The following is an 8,741-nucleotide window of genomic DNA, read 5'->3' as shown; positions in this document are numbered from 1 at the left end:
GCGTAGCTCGAGGCCAGGCAGAACAATAGCATAGTATGAGAGCCAGTTCTTTCATGGTGCAATATTCCCAATTATTATTATTGTTGTTAGATTTTTATCCCATCTTTATTACTTTATAAGTAACTCAATGCAGCAAACATGTATATTACTCCTTCTTCCTCTTCTTTTTCCCCATAACAACAACCCTATGAGATGGATTGAGCTAAGAGAGAATAACTGGCCCAAAGTCACCTTTTCTTCCCAAGGCAGAACTAAAACTCAGACTCATTGACCAAAACTAGTTTTCTTATATATGAAATGTAGATCTATTTTTCTTTGGACATTTCCAAGGGAGATAGTAAATTTCCCCACGATTACAAACAGCAAATTGCAGAAAGCTATCAAGTTGAGTAGCACATTGCTTACCCCTTCCATGTCTTAACACATCAAACACCAAGAACATTGAAAGGAACAATGAAATCTTTCTAGTGCTGGGTCAAATTGTTGGCCTGCCCAGTATAGTACTATTTTGTGGAATTGTTTGCTTCCAAATCAAAGCTCAGTGTGACAGTATCATATTCGGTTTCTAAATGAGTCTATAAGGATTTATGTGAAGTCGTTAATTACTAATGTACTTTTTCCTGAGTTGTTCTTTGTTACACTCCTACACTGGCACTCCTGTCTTTAAAGACAAACTGAATAAAACACACCTAGTCATATTGTGAAATTTTATTGTTTGGTTTTTGGCTAGATTTCTCCTAGGTGTAGACTGGAATTCTTTATTTTTGTAACGTGATAGGAGTATCAAAAGTCAAGGTAACCTGGTGACTGATACACATAATAGAGCTTTAACCCAAGAAAGTATGTCAGCACAAATTATGGCATTTGAGATAAGTAACACCCCAAAGGATTGAATTTATACTACATTGGCTTAATAAAACATACCCATTGTGGCAACAACAAAGTCGTAATCTTCCAAGTTGTCTTTGTGGACAATGGCCTATCTGAGAGTGTGATCCTATATTAGAATAGTCCAAAATTCTGAGAATGTGAGTAATAAAATTCTTCCACAGAAATACATTATATTTTGGATTCAGTAATCTGTCAGATTTTCCCTTGATCTTCCGTGATATGCTTATGCAAATCTTTAACTGGAAATTACACTTAATTGTGAATGTCTTCATGCAAACTACAAGAGTTGTTGCAATAAAATCTGTGTGAGCAGTAACAGTCTCATGATTTGTTGAAAATATGTCCTTGGCTAGTAAAATTGCAATAGTCTAGTGGCCTTAGTAAGGCAGTCCCTTACTTCAATGAATTATGATAACTTTTTTTTTTCACGCAATCACTCTGTTGATCTGACTTCATTAGTAATAGCTAGTCATTTTGATGTGGTGGTTGAAGGTGATTGTTTAGAAGTAGGAAAACCCGAGTTCTAATCCTCAAATGGACACATAAACTAGGTGACTAATTTGGGACCAGTTTTCATCTAATAGAGGCAGGGGTGGGCTCCTCTTGGTTCGGACTGGTTCACCCGAACCAGTAGTGCCCCACTGGTTGATGTCATGGTGATATCATCGTATCGCTCCCAGTCTGTGGACACCACCGTTTTTCCTACTGATTTTTAAATTTTATTTTAAAAAATATATATTTTATTTTATTTTCCCTTCTAAGTTCTGGCACTGTGCATGTGGTCACCATGTTTTTTTCTGTTCATGTGCGCACACTTTGTGCATGTGTGTTCATGAGGCACATCCACGAGGTGCGGGAGGGAGCAAACCCACAGCAAGGTAAATTGGAACCCACCCCTGTAAAGAGGCAATTGTCAAATACAGTGGTACCCCGTCTTACGAATGCCTCTTCATACGAACTTTTTGAGATACGAACTGGGTGTTCAAGATTTTTTTGCCTCTTCTCACGAACTATTTTCATCTTACGAACCCTCGCTTCTCTCCCAGATGCTGCTGCTGCAAGCAGCGGCCAAAACAAGCACTTTTCAGTTTGCACCTCTGATGATTGAAAGGGAACTGGAGCCAGAATTTCCGTGCAAGGTCTCCCCACTCCCCCCATCCAATCTACTAGAAATCGGCGAGTCCGAGGAGCTCTCCGCAGCCGCGGGTGGATAAAGCAAGGCTAGTGGAGTGCTTGGAGAGGCAAGGAAAGGGGCTGGTGGAATAATCATTGGGAGTGGGGTGTCCTGGAAGTTATGGTCTCTCACAGCTTCCTCATTTTCCCTCCCCCCCCATTTCTTTAAGGTTCCCCCCATCTCTCGCAAGGGAGGGGTGGCGGGCTCTCCTACTCTCTTGGCTCTGCTACGTACATTTTCCCTGCAGTTGATCCAAGCGCTGGCAGGGAAGGAACGAACTGAAATGCGAGTCAGGAGTCCTGGAAACCTAACAATAAGGGGGCTGGTGGAATAATCATTGGGAGTGGGGTGTCCTGGAAGTTGGGATACAGGCTCTCCCAGCCTCCTCATCCCCCCCCCATTTCTTTAAGGCTTCCCCTCGCGCGCGCAAGGGAAAGCAAGGGGTGGGAAATGCGAGTCAGGAGTCCTGGAAACCTAACAAAAAGGAGACTGGTGGAATAATAATTGGGAGTGGGGTGTCCTGGAAGTTGAGATACAGGCTCTCACAGCCTCATTTCCCCCACCCCCCATTTCTTTAAGGTTTCTTTAAGGGGGGACCCTTATTTATTTATTTATTTATTTATTTATTAGATTTGTATGCCGCCCCTTTCCGTAGACTCCTTAAAGAAACGAGGGAGGGGGGAAATGAGGAGGCTGTGAGAGCCTGTATCTCAACTTCCAGGACACCCCACTCCCAATGATTTTTCCACCAGCCCCCTTTTTGTTAGGTTTCCAGGACGCCTGAAATTTGTTCCTTCCCTGCCAGCGCTTGGATCAACTGCAGGGAAAATGTATTGTAGCAGAGATGAGAGGAGGGTAGGAGAGTCAGCCACCCCTTGCCCTCCCTTGCCAGAGAAGGGGGCAGCCTTAAAGAAATGGGGGGGGAATTAGGAGGCTGTGAGTGCCCGTATCTCAACGTCCTCGTGAAGTTTTCAGGGCACTAAACAATTGCGCAGCCCCAAACCTTATGGAAGAAACGTGCCCCCCTGCCATCCTCAGAGCCCCCAGCACTCCAGTTTTCCTCTTCTTTAGTTGACAGATTGACCTCCCCCTACACCGCGTCTCCATTGCCTGCGCTTCGCTGAGGACCGGAGCTCAGAGGCTTGGTCCCCCTGAGCAAAGGGGAAGGAAAGGAGCCTCTCCCTGTTCTCTACCGGCATTCAGGGACCCATACACACACAGCAGAGTGAGAGCCAGGGAGCCTTGTCTGAAGCCGAAGCTCTGGATTCCCCTTTGCTGCCACCTCCGAAAACACTTTCAAGGAGGGTGTAAGCCCTGCCGGCTGACAAGCTGCAAGGCAGCTTCCCGCGTGTGTTAATCACCCACGAAGCTCCCTACGCAGCCTCTGCTGTGTTCCCCTCCCCTCCTCCACCTGTCCCCAAACAAGGATCAGAATGCCAGTGGTCATAAGGCAAAAGAAGCGAGTTTTGGGCTTGCACGCATTATTCGCTTTTCCATTGATTCCTATGGGAAACATTGTTTCATCTTGCAAACTTTTCACCTTACGAACCTTGTCCCAGAACCAATTAAGTTCGTAAGACGGGGTACCACTATAATTGAAAATGTTGCCAATAAAACTTTATTAACCTGTCAATGTGGTCACCAGGAATCCTGATAGACTCAAAGGACCATAACAACAGTTCTTTCTTAGACAATCAAAGTGACTTCAAGAGACCACTTGTTTATCCTTCTTCTAAAGTGTAAATTGCAGAATTGTTTTGCTGGATTCCCCTTGCAATATTGTGCAAGGGACAGATTGTAGAAATTACTCTAGACAGATTAGCTCATGAATCACTGACATGGCACCTGCAAGCACTAACACCTACACTGAAAACAATTCTTGGTGTTTACTATGTTCTTAACATCCCTGATTTTAAATTGATTCTTTTAATTAAAATTAAATAGGACCCCAACATGCAATAAAGCAAAATGATCACCCAGGCATGACTTGAAGAAGGAAGATTTCCAATACTTTCCAGATTCCAAGGAAATTCAGCAGGGAAACTGTAAGTTAGAAGTTGCTCCTGTTCCTGTTATTGTTCAATTCAATTCAATTCATTAGATTTGTATGCCGCCCCTCTCCGACAACTGTTGTTGTTATTGTTGTTGCTGTTGCTCCTCCTCCTCCTCCTCCTCTTCTTCTTCTTCTTCTTCTTCTTCTTCTTCTTCTTCTTCTTCTTCTTCTTCTTCTTATTATTATTATTATTATTATTATTATTATTATTTTGCTCACCCTTGGTGATTCTGTTTCTGTTTGGTAAATAATAGTTCAATATCAAAACAGAAAGAGAATAACCAAGGCTGGGCAGAAATTGGTGAAATGAATGATCAGTTAGCCTTTGAGTTTATATCAGCAATTGTTTGCCCAAATGATTCTTCATTTGAGTCATTTGTGAGCAGCCCAATGCAGTTAATAAGAGATCCTGGAATTATCATTAAATTTTCCGCTTCCTCCTCCTCTATGTCAAAGGACATAATTTCATTATAAACTACTTTACAGTGAATCAGAATGCTTAACATATCTAATTCAGTATCACCCTGATTAACACTAGGATTTCAGGAAGAGGCTTTATGCAGATCTAAGGATTACACCTGGCTGGGACTTTATCTGTCCCACATGCTATCTCTGAACTTGAGTAGTCCTTTTTTTGTATAGCAGAATGCAAATTACTGGCGTTTTCTACCTTTCCCTTCTATATTTTCAATACATCACCATATTAGAGCTGCTAGCAAATGATTCATTGAAATCTGAGCTTACCAGAAAACTCACACTGACAATGTGTGTGCATGCTGATGCAACAGATGATCTAGCCCAGCCCTTTACTGTATTGGCATGCTGATTACAAGGAAGTTCATTGAAAATATTAACTATAAAAGTTCAAAATAGAGGTTACCTCTAATAGATTATTCCTTAACCTAAAGTTATAGACACTAAAAAACAGACAATAGTCTACAAAAAGCCATCTACCTCAACCCTGCAATGAGGGGTACTTTTAATTTCTGATCAAGGAACTAATGGTAAACTGGATGAATTATGAATTGTATTGAGTTTACATATTGTCCTTGCAACAGGGTTTAATTGGTTTGGTATTAAATTTATGTTTATTTTGATCACAAACTTCACTCTTCTCTTCACTGAAATAGGCTTTATTTTTAATTAACTGAGTACCTTGCTGAGGTACTAAAAGCCTACATATTCAATAGAAGTAATTCATTTTATGGATTACATTCTTGTTGAGCAGGTTTCTGAAGATTAAAAGCTTTACCATTATATTTCAATGTCTGCTCCTAAAAAATTCTCAGAAGAGAAAAACAATGAGATTGTCTATAGTTCTTCCTATGGTAGCTTTGAATGATGCCATTCAACGTCACCTCTCTAATGGACAGAGACATAAAGACTTAATAAGGAATAAATAACATCTTCCTCTTATACAATGCCTCTATGTAAGATTCACCATGGCAATTAAGGTCTTCCATGTTTGATCAAGTTAACTCTGATATAACTCACCACCTACTGTGTTCCACCAATGGAAAATGTATGTGTGGATTCTTATAAATGTTAAATACAAAGTCTTTTCCACAATTATGATCATTGCCCTAACTGTAAACCATACTGTACTATGGATAAGTTGTAAAATATTTATTAAAAATAATTTGCATGATGAAATACTAATTTAAAAATGGTAATAGTCTCTAAATGTTTAAGGTACCAAGCTACAAACCAGAAGATTTTGAGTTTGTCTTTCATAGACATGAAAGCCAGCTGTGTGACTTTGAACCAGTCACTGTCTATCAGCCCAATTCACCTCACAGGCTTGTTGTTCTGGGAAAATAGGAGGAGGAAGGCGTGTTAGATATGTTTACTGCCTTGACTTATTTATACAAATAATAAAGGTAGGCTCTTTAAAAAGCCTAAAAATGACTAGGTCAGGTTTCAGCTCTGGAGATCTCCAGCTTATGAAGCAGATTTGGGTAAGTAGGTTCTTGGTTGAATGCCAAATGGAACAGGCATGGGAAAATTTTAAGTAAAAAGTGAAAACAAGCCAGGGTGTCAAAATCTGGAAGTGTAGAATAAAGCATCTTCAAAATAATTCTAATCAATTGTAAAAACGTTACAACTTGTTACATTACCTCATTGCATTACCTCAAACTATTAATTTGACAATGTGTTAAACAATGAGCTGTTTTACACACACACACACACACACACACACACACACACACACACACACACACGTAAACTAAGATATTTTACTATTTGTGCTATCATTTCAACTTTGGAAATATAGAGCCACACATCTGGAAAATCCTCTCATGGCTCATGTCAGAAATATTTCTAATATATTTCAGCCTCAATTCTACTGATACCTGTCAACTGTCAAAAAAACCTTCTAGTTTGGGACGAACCGAAGAGATACTGTATATCCATAAGCTTCCTAAGCTTATGAAATGCCTTCTAACTAATGGAAATCTTTTTCCTGCTTACCTACTTTAGTTGAACTAAACTTCACCTCTCCATTACCTCTTTCATGTTGTTCACCAAAAGACATATTTCTACGCTTCACTGTGGCTGCAGCAGCAGGGGAATAGCTGAAAATTGCCTGCATTTTGATAATGGCAGAAATGCCTACTTGATGAAAAACCATTCTGCAAGCAAACAAAAAGCCTAATTATTCTTACCAAAATACAGTATGCATGTGTGCATATAAATATGTATACATCTGCATGTATATGTATCGTAATATAAAATATGACACTGGAACTGGAATAGGCCTGAGAATTTAACCTCTTCCTCAATGCAGGAGTCCAAGTTAAATAACCTCCAGAGATGACTGTCTAACTTTTCACTGAACATATCAAAGACAGAAGAGCGTACCACTCCTCTAGATCAGTGTTTCCCAACCTTGGCAATTTGAAGATATCTGGACTTCAACTCACAGAATTCTGGGAGTTGAAGCCCAAATATCTTCAAGTTGTCAAGGTTGGGAAACACTGCTCTAGATAACTGGTCCTCTTGATCTACTTTTCCTAACTGGAATATTTCACCCCAACAGTAAGTCAGAATTTGTCTATCTGAAATTTAAATCCATACCATGCATTGTGGAATGTGAAAAAAACAGCACCTGACATTCTACTCCAACATCCCGTCAAGTATTTGGAGCTATTATATTTCCCTGCAGCTCTTTTTGCAGGCTAAATATATTTATTTATTCTTTGTCCAATATACAATACATATGGAAGAGAATAGGTATTAAGTAATATATATAACAATAGAAAGTAAAAAGAAGAGTAGATGAGAGGGAGAGAATATATATGATATAAGAGATAAGGAGAGAATATATATGATATATATATATAATATATACATATATATATATATATAGATAAGGAGAGAATATATATGATATATGAGATAAGGAAAGACAATTGGACAGGGGACGATGGGCACATCAGTGCACTTATGTACGCCCCTTACTGGCCTCTTAGGAACCTGGAGAGGTCAATCGTGGAGAGTCTAAGGGAGAAGTGTTGGGGGTTGGGAGTTGACACTATTGAATCCGGTAATGAGTTCCACGCTTCGACAACTTGATTGTTAAAGTCATATTTTTTACAGTCAAGTTTGGAGCGGTTAATATTAAGTTTGAATCTGTTGTGTGCTCTTGTGTTGTTGCGGTTGAAGCTGAAGTAGTCGTTGACCGGAAGGACGTTGCAGCATATGATCTTGTGGGCAATACTTAAATCATGTTTTAGGCACCCTAGCTTAACTCCAGTGTGCATGTGAGGGCCGGCCAGCTGATTTTCAACCCACTCTGAGGCTCTGGGAGGGGGTTTTCGGTTTCCAGAGGACCTCAGGAGGGTGAGAGAGGGCATTTTCACTCTCCTCAGGCTCTAGGAAAGTCATTTCCGACCTCCTGAGGGTCTCCGGGAGGCAGGGAAAACTGTTTTTGCCCTCCCCAGACATTGAATTATGGGTGTGGGCCCTCGTGCGTGTACGAGAGAGCACAGGCACGCACTTTCGACACCTGAGGAAAAAAAGGTTCGCCATTCCTGGTGTAGACAATCCACCTGGTTAACTCATAGTAGTTTCCAATCAATTACTTTTCCAATATTTTCACAACTGCCATTGCCCAGCCAGCGGTATCGCATTCTGTACATGTGCACATGATTTTTATTTTTTATGGTATAGTAAAATCTGAACGTTGCTCTACTGGAGGCTTCATGCAGCTTTCCCTGTACTTTCTTTTTAGTGCTTATGGAGCTGTGCTAAAGTTAATGTTAGTAACTAGAGTCAATATAAAATCATCTCTGTGTATCAAATGCTCATACAATTGGAACGTAGAGTTCTCTTTTCAGCATTACCTGTTTTTATTTCTGTAGGAGATTATATGATATATGTAATTGACAAATAAATATTTGGTTAATACTAGACAGTGTTTGCATAAAGTGTCACCAGGACTAAAGAGGTCTTCTGTTCTTTCTTTTGCACACAGTGTTATATATTTTAATGGCAGGGATAAGTGGTTCATATCATTTTGCATTTAAATAGTACTTTAATATTTGTCTAGTGGTCCTTTTAATAAATAATTTTGATATCATTTCCTTTGTGGCAAGATTCAACTCTTTAGTTACTAGTCAT

Source organism: Erythrolamprus reginae, chromosome 1 (assembly GCF_031021105.1).
Source record: "Erythrolamprus reginae isolate rEryReg1 chromosome 1, rEryReg1.hap1, whole genome shotgun sequence".
NCBI lineage: Eukaryota > Metazoa > Chordata > Lepidosauria > Squamata > Dipsadidae > Erythrolamprus > Erythrolamprus reginae.
This window is presented reverse-complemented; position numbering follows the sequence as displayed.